The sequence below is a fragment of the Rousettus aegyptiacus genome, unplaced genomic scaffold (genome assembly GCF_014176215.1).
Source record: "Rousettus aegyptiacus isolate mRouAeg1 unplaced genomic scaffold, mRouAeg1.p scaffold_m13_p_2, whole genome shotgun sequence".
In the NCBI taxonomy this organism is placed as follows: domain Eukaryota; kingdom Metazoa; phylum Chordata; class Mammalia; order Chiroptera; family Pteropodidae; genus Rousettus; species Rousettus aegyptiacus.
Window position 1 is genome coordinate 75,499,207 of NW_023416295.1, and position 16,688 is coordinate 75,515,894.

Below are 16,688 nucleotides of genomic sequence, written 5' to 3' on the forward strand. Positions count from 1 at the left end.
ATTTAGAATGTCTAATTTTTTTCATCGGTAATTTTCTTTTTTCTTTTTCTTTACTGAGGTTTAATTGACATATAGCATTATATTAGTTTCAGGTATACAAATGATTAGATATTTGTATATATTGTAGAACAATCATCACATTAAGTTATTTAATATACATCACCATACAGTTACTAAATTTTCATGTGATGAGAACTTTTAAGATTTATTCTCTTAACAACTTGCAAATATGCAGTCCAGTATTATTAACTGTACCCACCATACTGTACATTACATATTTTTAAGTTATTTATTTTATAACTGGAAGTTTGTACCTTTTGACTCATTTCACCCATTTCGCTTACCTGCAACTCTCACCTCTGGCAACCACAGTATGTTCTCTGTATCTCTCAACTCTGTTTTGATTTTATAATTTCATTCCCCATGTATTTTCTCTATCTCACTTATTTCACTTAGCATACTGCCCTCAAGTTCCATCCATGTTGTCACAAATGGCAAAATTACATCCTTTTTTATGACTAAATAATATTGCATTGTGCCATATTTTCTTTATTCATTTATTGATGGACACTTAGGTTGTTTCTGTATCTTGACTATTGTGAATAAGGCTGCAATGAACACAAGGGTGCATATATCTCTTTGAGTTAGTGTTTTTGTTTTCTTTGGATGAATACCCAGAAGTGGCATTGCTGGATCATTTGGTAATTCTATTTTTAATTTTCTACAAAATCCCATACTGTTTACCATAGAGGCTATACCAGTTTACAGTTGCACAGGGTTCCCTTTTCTCCACATCCTCGCCAACATTTGTTATTTTTTGGCTTGTTGATGATAGCCATTCTCACAAGTGTGCAGTGATATCTTACTGTGATTTTGATTTCCATTTCCCTGGCAATTAGTGATATTGAGCATCTTTTCATCTGTATGTCTTTTTTGGAAAAATGTGTATTTAGTTCCATGGCCTATTTTTTAATCAGATTGTTTTGTTTTTGTTTGTTTGTTGCTATTTAGTCATATGAGTTTTTTATATAATTTGGCTATTAACCCCCTTATCAGATATATGATTTGCAAATATTTTCTCCCATTCGATAGGTTGGCTTTTCATTTTGTTGATGGTTTTCTTTGCTGTGTAGAAGATTTTTAGTTTGCTATAAGCCCACTTGTTTATTTTTGCTCTTGTTGCCTTTGCTTTTGGTGTCACATCCGAAAAACCATCACCAAGGAGCTTACTGCCTATGTTTCTAGTTTTATGGTTTCAGGTCTTACATTCAAGTCTTTAAACCATTTTGAGTTAATTTTTATGTATGATATAAGATAGTGGTCTAGTTTCATTCTTTTGCATATGGCTGTCCAGTTTTCCCAGCATCATTTCTCAAAGGACTGTCATTTCCCTATTGTACATTGTTGGCTCCTTTGTCATAAATTAATTGACCTCCATGTGTGTGTTTGTTTCTGGGCTTTCTATTCTATTCTGTTGACCAATGTATCTGTTTTTATGTTGGTGCCATACTGATTACTATAACTTCGTAATATAGTTTGAAATCAGGGAGCATGATGCCTCTACTTTTGTTCTTCTTTCTCAAGATTGCTTCGGCTATTCAGGGTCTTTTGTGGTTCCATACATATTTTAGGAATTTTTGTATTACTATGAAAAATACCATTGGAATTTTGATAGGGATTGCACTGAATCTGTAGATTGCTTTGAATATATGGAATTTTACCAATATTCTTCTAATCATAAGTACATAATATCTTCATTCATTTGAGTCATATTTAATTTCTTTCATTAATGTTTTATATTTTCAGTGTATAGGTTTTTACCTCCTTGGTTAAATTTATTCCTAGGCATTTTATTGTTTTAGATGCAATTATAAATGGGATTGTTCTTTTAATTTCTCTTTCTGATAGTTTTTTTTTTGTGTATAGAAACAATGGATTTTTATATATTGATTTTGTTTCCTGCAACTTTCCTGAATTTTTTTTTAACTCTAATAGTTTTTTGGTGGAGTCTTTTAGGTTTTCTGTATATAATATGTCTACAATCTATATATCTTTTATTTCCTTTTCTTGTAATTGCACTATATAGGTCTTCTAGTACAATGTCAAATAGGAATGGTGAGACAAGACACCCTTAACTTGTTCCCTATCTTCTGGGGAGAGTACACTTTCTCTCCATTAAGTATGATGTTAACTGTAGGGTTGTTTTGTTTTGTTTTGTTTTTTGATGCTCTTTACCAAATTGAGGAAATTCCTCAGTGTTCCTAATTTTCTGAATGCATTTGTCATGAATGGGTGTTGGATTTTTATCAAATGCTTTTTCTAAATCAAGTTGTATGATCTATGATGTTTTCTTCTTTAGTCTGTTGATATTGTGGATTACATTTATTCATATTCAAATGTTGGACCAGTCTTGCATACTTAGGATAAATTCTATGTGTTCATGGCATGTAATTCTTCTTATACAATGTTGGGTATGATTTACTAATATTTGTTGAGAATATTTGCATCTGTGTTCATGAGAGGTATTGATCTGTAGTTTTCCTTTCTTGTAATATCTTTGTCTGTTTTTGGTGTTAGGGTAATACTAGCCTCATAGAATGAATTATGGTGTGTTCCCTTTGTTTTCCAAAGGCCAAAGCCGAATCAAATGAAAACGACCACTGTTTACTGTCATTAGAGTTATAGTCCTAAAACTCTCCATTTCTTCCTGTGCCTATGGAATAAAGCACTTCATAAGCCGGCCACTACTTCTTTCTTTCATTCTCTTCTTTTGCTCTTCTCCAGTATAAATTTTAGTGACATTTCCATCTCTCTACTTATGGTAATATTATTAATAATGTCATATTAGACAGATTAATTCATCTTATCGAGACTCAGTTTCCTTGTAAAGTAGGGAATAATAACATTTTTCTCATGAGATTACTTACATAAGGAATAGGAGAAATATATCTCAGCTTTTCCTTTCTCCTTTTCTTCCGTTTCTAAACATCATAACTTTTATGCTTTGATATCTCTATATAAGCTGTTATTTTTCTGATTAATTTCTTCCCTTCTATATTTAATCCTTTCTCTAAGACCAGCTAACAAAATCATTATTCAAAATCCCCTTCTAATATTACTTTCTCTATATTACCAACCTTGGTTCCTCTTGGTTCCTCTGTGCTCCAGCTTCTACTGTAGTTTGACTTACGTTCTACTGTACTTACCTGGTTTTCTCCATGGATGTTAGTTCTCCTAAAATTCAAGCCATGTCTACATAGCAGTGTCTAGGAGAAAAGATTTCTAGTTAATGCCTTCTGAATGAATGAATAAGAGAAAGAGATAGAACTTATGTTGTTTGATTAATTTTTTGTTGTTCTTGACTTGAGATCATTTAAGCTAATTCATCAAGACCAATCTCTTCATCTGAATAGGAGGGACATCTTGTCTACTAGTCACCAGTACTTTAAATCATGTCTACACCTACTACGACCATCTACCTCCATTTATACTAGATATGAAGGTAATGGAGAAAAGATTCTTTTAAGTGAGTTTTGGGGCTTGGGGATCTTTTAAATAAAACTTTATTAAAATGCCTAGCACAGAGTTGTCTTGCTATTCTTCAAGTCATTCTTCATTCTGGATTTTTTTTATCTTAAACACTAGCAACATACAAAAGCAACTGAGTACATTTTCAACTTTAAAGAAGTGTACCCTGATTTCTTTGGAGGCTAATGTAATTTTGTTTAGTGCTCCCGCTGTTTTGCACAGCTGGGCTATTACAATGTTCTCTCGATAGTTTGGGACAAAATTCAAAATGGAAAGCAGATGGACAGGAATGGTGAGTTAAATCCTACCCAGATAGAGTCAGACACAAAGCATCTTCCTGGAATTAATGTTTACTATTCACATAACCATGTGAAAAGCACAGTGTGCTAATGCCATTATATCACCCTAAATCACTGTTATTACACATTAACAGTTCCAACTACATTGTAAGGAGAATGCTGCAAACATTCCTGCCTCTCTAGTTTTATTAAATGAATTGTTCTTAATGAATAGAAATTATTTAAAATCAGGAGGAGTGGTTAAAATTAAATTATCACCCTGTAATCTGTTTTTCCTTTTTTAGTAATGGGCTTGAGATTCCAAAGGGTCCACAGCTGCACTGGGAATTGGACAACAATTTTGAATAAACATAAAGTTGTCAGACTTTCCATAGAGAGCAGCTAGGGATTGTTATAAGCCCAGGTCTTATTTCTTTACATTAGAACATTTTAAAACCATTTTTTCCTTTAGCCATTAATCTATCTTTTACTCCTATGTTCAACAAATTAATATTATTGAGGGTCTTCTATTTGATAAGTTCTTAGGAATATAGATTAAGAAACATACCCACCCTCTGAGAAGTTTTCATTGAGGAAAGGAAGGTGGGGAGCATATGTCTCTGTGTGGTTCTGTGTAAAAGGTAGGATACTAGAAATGTTAGAAATGAAGGTTACAATATAAAGTCTATGGCACTTTTGTAGAAGGAATCTTTAATTCCAGCTTAAGTCACAAGAATTTGTGGAGGAGGTAAATTTGGCAAAGGCTTTCAGGAAGAAGTAGAAAACCAGCGCTGAAAAAAAAAAAAAAAAAGAAACTTGAGTTTATTGACTGCATAACCTTTCATGGTTAGCAAGATGTATTTCAGAGCTGAGGTTAGACTGAGGGTTTGGGGCTGTGAGGTCCCTGCTTTACTTCAGCCAAAGCTGCCTCACTTTTTTGGCTTTACAGATGTTGGATTTCTTTATAATGTGTTCTTTGAAAAAGGCTTACACTGCTTTTTAAAAGTTTAAGAACTGCTTTTCTAAATTCTTAGAGTTCTCTATTGTATATTACAGTAATGTGAACTGTGTATCTTTCTTAACCTTTATCTAATTTTACTTATAAGTAATCCGAAAATTTTTAGTAGAATGATTCAATTTTTAGCATTTTTCTGCAAGTCTAATCTCATTCTCCTTTCAAGCTCTAAAGTTAATTTAGAAAGTTTAATTTAGAAATTTATTTTTCAATGATGACATTTCCCTGTTTGAAATTTTATATATTTAAGCATATAGGAAATGAGGTATTTCTAGAGAATCGAAATTTTTAGGATAGCCAAGCATCCAAAAATTTTTTTTCATAACAATTTTGAAGGAAGAGTTTTTTAAATGCTTTCTACATATTCCTGGTGCTTTAAACATTATGCACTATGCATAATTTAACCTTTTTTCAGTTACTCAGGATTATCGACTAATAAATTAGACCCTTTTCTTAAATCTCTTAGACTGTTTTAAATTATGTATATGCTTCTTGTTTTTCATTTTTGCTGCTCTAAGATCTTCTTCTTCCCTGTTCTGAGTTGCCACATAAAATGAAATGACTTTTTATTTTTTTATTAATATCAGTCTTGAGGCTATTTATGATAAATAAATACTATCAGCTAAATAGTCTTGTCACTTTTTAGTACTTTTTTTTGTGATTTAGAAAAGATTTACTGAGGTATATTTTAAAAGGAGATGGGCCATGCTAAGGAAGGCTGTGGCTCTGTGGAATTTGGGGAGGTGAAAAGATAAAAGAGATAAAAGACCAGTAAGCCCCAAGGGAGGGGCGGGAGTACATTTTTTAAAAAATCCTTATTGTAGCTTATTTCATAATATACTATTAATTCATTAATTGGTTATCTTTTTAAATTCTACCATTAATTCCTAACATTTATTACTTTTTTATTCCATCCTTTTCATAATATTTTTTATTTTCTTTACCATATTAGTTTATCACAGTGTTAACTATGAATTTAATGAACTATTTTCTCTATCTTTAATGTTACTGATATTTCAGTAAAATAAGATCAAGCCCAGGATTAATCTTAACACATGCATCTTCCTTATATAAATTGAATTTTATTTATTGTTTATAGTTATAGTCATTAATACTTTGCAAGAAACATTTGCTTTTATTCTAAACCCAATTTGAATTTATTTCTTAGAAAGATTTTCATAGTTAACATTTTCATTAAATTTTCTAAAATTGAACTATATCACATTTTCTCTAGTCAACTGGTTCCACAAAACCAGTCATTTTTTAAATTTCAACATGGACAATATTTAATAAATGAGGAATGTTACTAGTGTATAATGCCATTATCATAATTTTGACATATCTTATTTCTTTTATGGGTTAAAATTGAATTCCTCAAGTAATAATTAATGAGCTATGCACTTTCGAGCCTTTTATGTACATAGGTTCGTTTAAGAAATTTGGAGCCATTATTAATTCTAGTAGAAGACAAAAAAATAACAGAAATTATCTAATAACATATTGGGAAAACTAGCGGCATCCCTATCCAATAAAAATGTCAGAAACCAAATATATTTCACCTTGCTCTAATACTTCCCTGGAGTTCTTATAACATTGTGTTACAGGAGAAATTATCTGTAACTACGTCTAATATAGAAGCAGCCTATACAACTTCTACTTTGGAGAAGAAAACTATATAGTTTGGTCCTAGGAAAATCTAACTTGATATAGAGTGGTGGTTTTTTAGACAAAAAAAAAAAAAAGTTATATATATATATACACACATATGCACACACGTGCACACGTATATATCTGCATATATTCTCTAAACACATGAGAATTAATTTTTAAGTAATAAGTACTTGAAAAAAATTGATGGTTTTCTCTTTCTTATTCCTCAGTAGTCCTGCTTTATATATATATACCTGTTAAAAAACAAAATTCAACCGAGTAAATCTGAAGACCTAATTGGCTTTATTAAGTAACTCATGAATCTCTTAGCATCCAATTTAGAAACTAGAAAAATGTTCCAAGGACTTGTAAAAAATGAAAGGTTTTTAAAGGAAGAAGTGTAGGGCAAGGGAGATATTAACAAAAGAAAAGGAAGGATCATTTTGGGGCCAGGACATCTTTTCTTTGGAGGGAAAAGAATGGAAAGGGTTTTTATCATGTAGATTACCTCTTCTTTCCACAGGGGATGGAAAGGACCCATGTGACAGATTATTCCAGACCAGTTAATTAAGATTGTTTCTAGAAGAGGTTGAAACTAAAATTAGATCAGGTATTAAATGTAGGTTTGGTGTCATGGGCATTTAGCATGAGCAATGCTGTTTTAGCCCTGTGGTTTTCTTTTACATATCTAAGAAAATTTAAACAACAATTCTAATTTTTGGTTAACATTCCATTATCTTTTTCTTAGAATTACGAATTGATTTTGCATCTTTGTTTGATTCACATTCTTGCTTCAGTTTCAGCAATAATACACCAGCCTAATCGTAGGCTTTGATGGCCATTCTCTATTTTTTAACCCTTTGAAAACTATATACCCAACTTATTAGGGCTCCTCTTTTAGTTAATAGTGGCATTTTGGCAACTGGTAGTAGATGTGATTAGCATTTGGTTTCTTCGTGCTTGTTTCCTTTTCTTTTTATGTAACCATTTAAGTCAGTTTATTCTTATTTTTCTTTTTAAAAACTTTTCTTATGAGGCTTTCTTTTTGCGTTCTTTGGAATATATATAACACCCATTTTAAAAGTGTCTCAGTTCTGAATCCGAATAGTAAATCTTTGACATTTCTTAATTAACATTTTCAAAAATTACTGGATTGAAATTTCAAGTTTTTTTTCTAATGATTCTAAAGTGATTGCTATATGTCAACACATGAATCGATAGATTATTAATACAAATATTTTTTCAATTGAAAGCATTCTAATAATACCTTGTAAAAATTTTGTCTCCGAAGCTATTAATCAATTTGCTTTTGATTGATTTGCATTTGATCCCTTATTTTGAAAGTAGAAGTAATATTCTTCTTGTTACAAGTAAGTGGTGGCCTTATTTACTACAATTTTTTTACGTGTCATTATATAACTGAAGAAAATATTTTATTATACGGATCTAGATTTTACCATGAGATTCTTTTTCTTAATTCTGATGTTGTCTTCAAATTAATCATGTTCTTGTCACATAAAAAAGGATGTAAAGCACCACACTCTAATTATTTACAATGCTAAGCAAGGGAGTTATTCATCCTATCTTTTGTAAAATCTCTAGCCAAATTGATCTGTGATTGTTAATGGCAGTAATCAGTTTACCAACTGCAGGTGTTCACTGCTCTTTGTTTCTTAGTCCTTGTTTTTATATACTTCAGAAAGACTCCTTTGTTTACATTTGTGATCAGCATATTTACAGTGCTATTATACAACATGGGTAATTTTATATTGTTCTTTCTTTAAGAATGCATTATATTTGATTTCTCTGTGTTCATTACTAGAAATTTTAGTGATGTAAGTTGTTCTTCCAACTGCTAAACAGTTGAATTTTGATCATAGTAGCTAAAATATAGCAATTTCATTGATTACCTGAAATAACAGCAATGTACCAATTAGATTGCCTTTATTGAACTTTTGAAATTAGTCTTTTTCTATTAAATTGCTGGTTCATCTAAATAGATTGTGAAGTTAAAGCCAAATTCTATTTTTGTTAAGGTTATTCTATATACTACATAGCAAAATAGAAAGCAATGTGTTTATACTGCCTTGGAATTGTAATTGAAGGTCAATTAAGGAACGAGATTCTCTAGAAATCAATAAGAAGTTCACCAATAAAATCCTGAAAGTGTTAATTCTAGTTACATCTTTTTTTTTTTCTCCTGAGGAGAAGATGGCCAAAAATTAGCCAAAGCATTCTATGTCCCCCCCGCAAGATTTAATCTTGAGAGTAGTTATTCTCAAATGCAGTCTGAGAGCCATCCACGTAAGAATCACTTTAGAGGTCCTATTTTAAAAGTCCAGTTCTACTGAATCAGTATTTGGAGAGTTGATTCTCTGAAGTCTGAATTTTTAACCAGTATCCAAATGGTTCGTAAATTATAATTTATATATGGTTCATAAATAGGGCTTAAGAACCTAGAGTATAACCAAAAGATTGGACCATTTTCTTCTCCCCTCCCTTTTTTTTCTTTCTTTTTCCCCTCAGCATCAATAATTGTGTTCTTTGTGTTGTACTGCGCTCTCATTTTCAAGAAATTGCCAAGGCACTAATTCTTTATATAGAAAGGGAGAATAAATGGACTATTAATACAGTTTATTCACCTGGTTTTAATTTTATAAAGCAGATTTTAAGAGGTATGAAAATATATGGAAAATTTACTTCTGAACTATTGAGTATTATTAATCTTTATTATTCTGTCATTATCTTTTATTTGTTCACATTTTACCTCAGTGGTATTGTTTGAATGAATCATACATATACATCTGAGTACTTCACATTATAATTAAGTATTTCATTTTTATTTCATTGTGACTCCTTACGGTAAAATATGAATGCAAGGGAGGAAAATAATTTTCACTCTACCCTTTGAGTTCTTGGCTGAGACGAGACTCCCTTTAACAAAAGATAGATGAATAAGAGAAAAACAAACAAGTTTATTAATAATGTATACGTCATGTACACTCAGGAAAAATGAGTAAACTCCCTGAGATGGCCCAGACTACTACCTTAAACACCATCTTCAGGTAAACCTAAGAGAATGATCAGGGATGAGGCAAGGGCAGCTATGGTAATTTATCAGGTAAAGCATGGTAAACAAGGCTTACCTTGTTTACATGCATGCAGTCCAAGGCTTCATTATTTTTTGCTTCTTAATTTGTCCTCCAATGTGGGTTTGACCAGTATTATTATTTTTTTTGAAAAGCTCTTTTTTCATTCTACACTTAAATATATGTGCGTGTGCTTAATTTATGTCTCTCCCTCTCCTCATCCCTCTCTTACTACCTTCTCTCCTCCCCCTCCTGCACACTTTCCTCTCCCATGTCAGAGTGTATCAGAAGACCGTGACTTTATTATAAGGTCAAGTTGATGTCCAGATTTTGGCATTAAACACCAGTTTAATTCTCAGAAATTTGCTGTATCTCAGAAGTCCCTTGGATATTTTTAAAAGAAATTTCTCTGTTCTTTACTGACCCCCTGTAAGTAATATTTATTCAGAGAGAATGTGTACACATGAAAGACTTAATATAAGCTCTAAGTCTATATTTTTTCTCTCCCTATCCCTGCAGACCAGCCCTCCAATGGTAAGGTAACACTATTAACAGTTCCTTCCATTTTCTCTTTCTTTTCCCTCCCTTCTTTCCTTTCTTTCTTCCCTTCTCTCTTCATTTTCCCCTCTTTCTTTCTCCCTCTCAATACTAACTGGATCATATTCGCCATACTATCTTTCTTTTCAATATATTAATTTGCAGCTAGTGATTTATCAATCTTTCCATATCAGCATATAGATATGTTTTTTAAAAAACATGGTTTTGGGTCATAAAAAGTATGGATATTTTTGTATGGATATTGTTGACCTTACAAAAAGTTAGCCAGATGTTTCTCCAGCAAATGGGTTCATTGGGAAACAACAAAGAATTGCAAGCCAAAACAAGGAACCATGGCGGACCATGTGCAAGTCTTCTAAAACAAAGGAGAGGAAACTCTTATAGAAGAGAAAAGGAAGTTGGGAGGGCTATTACCCACAAAAACTTCATCCTAATATGTTTTTAGATCAATGTAGGGCATGAGAGCACTCCCTTCTGGTTTTCTTACTTCATTTTAAATATGGATTCTATTTACTAATTTTTTTCCAACATACTATAATTTCTCTATCTGAGATCTTCTTATTGATTTACTATACCGTGCAGTTATATCTCTGAGTAAATTCAAAGTACCGGATTTCCTGAATAGTCAAATCAGTATTTATTCCTATAGTAGGGTACATGTAACTATTCTCCCAAACCTTCTTCAGCACTGTTATCACATCTTTAGTTTTTGTTTATTTTATTCTATAAGCGAAAAAATAGTATCTCATAGTTTTGATTTGTCCATCTATGAGAGAGATTGAGCATTTTTTCATAGTTGTTGAACTTTGTGAATTGGTTTTTCATTTCTTTTCTCCACTTTTCAATTGAATTGTTTGTCATTTTTTTCCTTTTTGGTATGAGCTTTACATAAATTGAAGAAATTAGCCCTTAGTCACTTGTGTCAAAATTTTTTGTTTCTATTTGTTTTATACTTTTGATGATATATAAATTTTAAATTTTCATTTAATTCTCTTGTATTTTACTTTACGTTTTCTGAATTTGATTTAATGAATAAAAATATACACTTTGAGTTTTTATTTTTACACATTTTTTTCTATCACCTTTTTTCCATTTTTCAATTCATTTATTCATTCATTTATTTATTTATTATGGTGACATTGGTTAACTAAATCTAATCAATTTCAGCTGTACACATTAACAGTAAGGCATATATATATTTACACTGGCGTTCAACTCCCGTAGTTAGATTTCTTTCTGTTACCACATATTTGACCCCCTTTACCCTGTCTACCACCCCTCTTCTTCCCCACCCCTTACCCTCTGATAGCCACTAGTCTATGATCCATGTCCATGACTCTGTTTGTTTGTCCTGTTCATTTGTTGCTTTTAAGTTTATATCTCACATATAAGTAATATCATGTGATTTTCAACTTTTTCTGCCTGGCTTATTTCACTTAGCATGATTATCTTGAGGTCCATCCATGTTGTTGCAAATGGCAGTATTTCATCTCTTCTTATGGCTGAGTAATATTCCATTGTATACATGTACCACAGCTTCTTTAGCCAGTCATCTATCATAGGACACTTTGGTTGTTTCCATGTCCTGGCCACTGTGAATAATGCTGCTATGAACATTGGTGTGCAAAAATCTTTTCGGATATGGGTTTTAAAACTTTTGGGGTAAATACCCAGTAGACGGATTACTAGATCATATGGTAGATCAATTCTTAGTTTTTTGAGGAACCTCCATATTGTTTTCCATAGTGGCTGTACCAATTTGCAGTCCCACCAGCAGTGTATGAGGGTTCTTTTTTCTCCACATCCTCTCCAACATTTGTTATTACCTGTCCTATTGATTATAGCTATTCTGTCAGATATGAGATCATATCTCATTGTGTTTTTGATTTGCATTTCCCTAATAGCTAGTGATGTTGAGCGTCTTTTCAGATATTTATTGGACATTTGTATGTCCTCTAGGGAGAAGTGTCTGTTCAGATTCTCTGCCCAATTTGGATTGGATCTTTTTTTGTTGTTGTTGTTATTGAGTTGTACGAGTTCATTGTATATTTTGGATATTAGGTCCTTATTGGAGGCTTTGCTTGCAAATATATTTCCCATTTGGATGGTTGTCTCTTTACCTTGTTGATGATTTCTTTTGCTGAGCAGAAGCTTTTTAGTTTGATGTAGTCCCATTAATTTATTTTAGCTTTTACTTCCCTTGCCTTTGGGGTCAAATTCATAAACTCCTGTTTAAGTCCAAGGTCCTTGAGTTTAGTTCCTATGTTTTCTTCTATGCATTTTATTGTTTCAGGTCTTATATTCAGGTCCTTAATCCATTTTGAGTAAATTTTGGTGTATGGTGATAGACAACAGTCTAATTTCATTCTTTTGCAGGTGGCCTTTCAGTGTTCCCTACAACATTTATTGAAGAGACTTCTTTTCTCCACTGTGTGTTTTTGATTTTTGTCAAAAATTATTTGCCCATATAAATATGGGTTTACTTCTGGACTCTTGATTCTGTTCCACTGATCCCTGTGTCTGTTTTGCTGCCAACACTATGCCGCTTTGCAGTATAATTTGAAGTCGGGCAGAGTGATGCCTCCAGCGTCGTACTTTTCTCTCAGGATGGCTTTGGCAATTTGGGGTCTTTTGTGCTTCCATACAAATCTGATGATTTTTTTGTTCTATTTCTTTAGAAAATGCCAATGGGATATTGATGGGGATTATGGTCATTTTAACTATGTTGATTCTAACAATCCAAGAACACAGAATATCTTTCTATTTCTTTGTATCTTCTTCGATTTCTTTTAATAGGATCTTGTAGTTTTCACGATATAGGTCCTTCACATGTTTCATTAAATTTATTCCTAGGTATTTTATTCTTTTTGGTGCAATTGCAAAAGGAATTATTTTTCCACTTATTTTTCTAACACTTCATTATTAGAATATAGGAACGCTTGGATTTTTTTAACATTGATTTTGTATCCAGAGACTTTACTATATTTGCTTATTGTTTCTAGAAGTGTTCTTTTGGAGTCTTTAGGGTTTTTTCATATAGGGTTTCCATGTAATCTGCAAATAGTGACAGTTTGACTTCTTCTTTCCTATTTGGATGCCTTTATACCTCTCTCTTGTCTGATTGCACTCGCTAGGACCTCCAATATTGAATAACATTAGTGATAGTAGGCAGCCTTGCCTTGTTCCTGATATTAGAGGGAAGGTTCTTATTTTTTTACTGTTAAATATAATGTTGGCTAAGGGTTTGTCAAATGTGGCCTTTATTATGTTAAGGTACTTTTCTTCGATACCAATTTCGTTAAGTATTTTGATCATAAATGGATGCCGTATCTTGTCAAAGGCTTTTTCTGCATCTATTGATATGATCATATGATTCTTAGTTTTTAATTTGTTTATGTGGTGTATCATATTAATCAATTCGCATATGTTGAAGAATAACTATGCCCCTTGGATGAAGCTCCCTCGATCGTGGTGTATAACCTTTTTAATATGTTGCTGTATTCAGTTCACTAGTACCTTATTTAGGATTTTTGCATCTGTGTTCATGAGAGATATTGGTCTGTAGTTTTCTTTTTTTGTGTTACCTTTACCATGTTTTGGTATCAGGGTGATGATATTGGCATCATCAAATGAGTTGAGAAGTATTGCCTCCTGTTCGATTTTTTGAAAGAGTTTGAGGAGAATAGGTATTAAATCTTCTTTGAATATTTGATAGAATTCACTGGTGAAGCCATCTGGTCCTGGACTTTTACTTTTTGGTAGGTTTTTGATGATTGTTTCAATTTCCATACTGCTGATTGGTCTATTTAGAATTTCCAGTTCTTTTTGATTCATTCTAGAAAGGTTGTATTTTTCTAAGTACTGGTCCATTTCTTCTAGGTTATTAAATTTGGTGTTATATACTTTGTCATAGTGTTCTTGTATGATCCTTTGTATTTCTGTGATGTCAGTCGTAATTTCCCCTCTTTCATCCCTGATTTTGTTTATTTATGTCCTTTCTCTTTTTTCTTTAGTGAGTCTAGCCAGGCATTTGTCAATTTTATTAAACTTTTCAAAGAACCAGCTCATTGTTGCATTTTTTTTATTGTTTTGTTTGTTTGTTTGTTTTCAATTTCATTTATTTCTGCTATAATTTTGATTATTTCTTTTCTTCTGCTGACTTTAGGCTTCATTTGTTTTTTCTTTTTGAGTTTTTAAGATGAAGCATTAGGTTGTTTATTTGGGCTCATTCTTGTTTTTGAAGATAGCCCTGTAATGATTTGAACTTTCCTCTAATGACTTCTTCTGCCATGTTCAAAAAGTTTTGATATGTTGTGCTATTATTATCATTCATTTCTATGTATCTCTTGATCTCTTTCTATTTCTTCTCTGACTCAGTTATTCTTCAATAGCATGTTGTTTAATCTCCATGTATTTTTGGTTCTTCCTGCTTTCTTTCTGCTGTTGATCTCTTGTTTCAAAGCATTATGATCGGAGAATATGGTTTTATGATTTCAACCCTCTTATATTTGTTGAGGTTATCTCTGTGTCCCAGTATGTGGTCGATCCTTGAGAATGTTCCATGTGCACTAGAGAAGAATGTATAAGCGGCTCTTTTTGGATGGAAAGCTCTGTAAATGTTAATTATGTCCACTTGGTCTAATGTGTCATTTAAGGATGTTATTTCCTTATTGATTTTCCGTTTGGATGATCTGTCCACATCTGACAGTGGGATATTTAAGTGCCCTACTATGACGGTGTTTTGGTCTGTTTCTCCCTTTAGTTCTGTTAGTAATTGCTTTACATATTTCGGGGCTCCCTGATTGGGAGCATAGATATTAATAAATGTTATGTCTTCTTAGTGCATGATTCTCTTTATCATTCTAAAGTGCCCTTCATATCTTTCTTTACCTTTTTCATTTTGAAGTCTATTTTGTCTGATATTAGTACCACTACTCCCACTTTTCTCTGAATGCCGTTTGCTTGAAATATCATTTTCCACCCTTTCACTTTGAGTCTATATTTGTTTTTGGAGCTGGAGGCAGCATGTGGTTGGGTTTTGGTTTTTGATCCATTCTGCAACTCTGTACCTTTAACTGGTGAGTTCAATCCATTTACATTTTGGGTGATTATTGAAATATGAGGTCTTCTTATAGCCATTTTATCTTTTGCTTCCTAGTAGCTCAGTGTTTCCTTTGCTTCCTTGTCCTTGTGTTTCTCTTTTCTTTATTTTGGTCAGATTTTGCGTGTTTTCCCTCTGGTTCTTCTTGTATTATGTTATATACTTCACTTCTGAATCTTTGGTGTGTGGTTACCATTATGAATATGTGAAGGATGGTTATGTGAAGTACAGTTGTCCATTTTCTTCTCCCGTGCCTTATCTCTATTCCCCTTTGCTAATTTGAATCTTTGAATCTTCCCCTTTTCAGTCATGTTGTCTCAATTTGTCCCTATGTATATTGAACCTTCATTATTGTCTTGCTATAGCAAATCTCTTATTATTATGTCAGCTTATAATGCCCTGTTTTTCATAAGGGCTGCACTCCTCTGCTTCTATTTGCCTGATATTCTCCTTACTCCTAATTATGGTTTTTTGTTGTTGTTGTTTTGTTTTGTGTTTTGTCATTTTGTTTTAGGTGAGCTGACCCCTTTCAGTATTTTCTGTAGTGCAGGCCTTGTAACGGACAATTCCCTCAATTTTTGTATGTCTAGAAAGGTCTTAATTTCTCCATTTCTAAAGGAGAGTTTAGCTGGATACATTATTCTAGTCCGGTAGATCCTTTCACTTAATAGTCTAAATGTTTGATTCCATTCCTTTTTGGCTTGTAAGGTTTCACTGAGAAGTCTGATGATAATCTAATGGGTTTTCCTTTATAAGTTACTATTTTCTTCTCCCTGGCTGCCCTGAGAATTCTGTCTTTGTCATTGATTTTTGATATTTTTAATGCAATGTGTCTTGATGAAAGCCTTTTTGGGTTGAGATAATTGGGTGTTATGTTGGCTTCTTGAATTCCAAGCCCCAGCTCATTCCATAGATTTGGGAAATTCTTGTCAACTATTTTTCTAAAAATGCTTTCTAGTCCCTTCTCCTTTTCCTGGCCTTGGATAATGTCTTTTATTCTGATGTTTCCTCTCCTGGTGATGTCAGCTAGTTCATGTATTTCTCTTTCATTATTTTTCATTCTTCAGTTTCTCTCTTCCTTCTCCTGATTTATTTCTAGATTTGTGTCTTCGATATCACTAATCCTTTTCTCCATTTGGTCGACTTCATATCCCAAGCTTATTACTTCATTTTTCAACTCTTGCCATGTGTTCTTCATCTTCAGAAGTTCTATTTGGTTCTTTGTGAGGGTTTCAGTCTTCTTGCTCTGCTCATCTAGTTGTCTCTTCAGTTCCTGAAATTGTTGATATGACTCATTTCAGAATTTACTGAGTTTTTCAGAAGTACTGTTGTGAATTCTCTGTTATTTAAGTTTTATATTTCTATATCTGTAAGCTTATTTTCTGGAGATTTTTCTCTTTCTTTCTGAGAGGGCATGTCACCTTGGTTGTTCATGGTGTTTAATGGACTATTTCTCCGCCTGGGCATTA

At 32.5% G+C, this 16,688-nt stretch overlaps 1 protein-coding gene across 3 annotated transcripts in view; it reads left to right on the forward strand.

The window, feature by feature from the left end:
* The window catches only part of ZRANB3 (zinc finger RANBP2-type containing 3), a 191,390-nt gene that overhangs the window by 77,566 nt on the left and 97,136 nt on the right, over positions 1–16,688 (forward strand). The gene's annotated exons all lie outside the window — the stretch shown is intronic.